Consider the following 1,411-nt stretch of genomic DNA (forward strand, 5'->3'; position numbering starts at 1 on the left):
ACACACACACACACACACACACACTCCCTTTTTTCTCTTCTTATTCACTATCATAACCTACTTCTAATATTACGCTTCTTGCTGATTCATTCAACATTCAGAGGACGGACAGCACGCGTGACTCCTTTGAGTCAACAGAAAGCGTCTTAGTTGCATTTTTAAACCCCATTCCCAGTAATTCTGAAAGCATAATTTGTATACTCATGCAGAACACACCCATGAATATAGGACAAGGTTTTTAGATGTTATTATATTTATTGGGTTTATTTGCTCGTTGTTGTTTTGTTTTTTTGTTTTTGGTTGGGGGGTATTTGTTTGTTTGTTTGTTTGTTTGTTTGTTTGTTTATTTGTTTGTTTTGTAATAATGTAAGAAATTAACGTATAACAAAAATGAAAATTAAGAACTATGATGGACAAGATTTGCGGGGAAAAGGACTCCCATGGACACATAAATCTTTCGACTGCTAAATTTTTGGGAGACGGGCTTTAGATATGAAAGCCCTACTTCTGAAATGTACATACTTTCTTCCTAGGCGTTGCCCGTCCACAACGAGATGTAGCCCTCCAACAACGACCTCCTCTCTATTCTATCCGTTGTTCCGTGTATCCGAACACTACCCATCCACTCTCTGATGTCATCGTGCAACTTTTTTTCTGGTTTGCCTCTTGAAATATTATATCAACTTACTGTATATCAAATGGGGTTTTCGCCACGCCATACCATACAGATATGAAAAAAGACACATAATATAGGTTTTCTAGAAATTTGAAATCTAAGTTCAGGTGATTTTCTGGTTAGATTATTATTTCTTAACTGACAACGGATAAGGGCACATTACTTTACGACGACTTCGTACTTGCTGAAAACAGGTAGCTTTTACCGGAATTTCATTCATTTAATGCATAATTATGGAAACGGATTCACTTCTTTTGATTTAATGATTAATATTATGGTGACGTATTATATGTCAATTAATTTTAGAATTCAAACCAAAGACAGCCCCGGTCTAGTGGGTTTATCCCCCTCAGAGATAAAGAGGCGTGTACAGAAATAGTTTGGCTTGTATATTATTTCAAATTTAGTTCTTTCGTAGATTTTTGTGCTATGGTCAGATACTAAAAATCTTTAGGTTTTTTTTTTTCAACGCAGTTAGTCCACTAGAATGTACAGTTATCAAAATTATCCTCTCTGGAACGTGTAGCTTTGTGCACGAGAGTGAGTGCGCTTCTGCACAACATTGATCAAAACAGTTTGTCTGTTTAGGCTAGGTCTTAATGATTTTTGTTTTTATGGGAACTATGTCTGTAACATGAATAACTTAGAAGGTTAATGTTAAGAGAGGGAACGAGAGAGTGAGAGAAACAGAGAGAAAGAGAGAGAGAGAGAGAGAGAGAGAGAGAGAGAGAGAGA

The sequence above is a fragment of the Aplysia californica genome, unplaced genomic scaffold, assembly GCF_000002075.1.
Source record: "Aplysia californica isolate F4 #8 unplaced genomic scaffold, AplCal3.0 scaffold00290, whole genome shotgun sequence".
NCBI lineage: Eukaryota > Metazoa > Mollusca > Gastropoda > Aplysiida > Aplysiidae > Aplysia > Aplysia californica.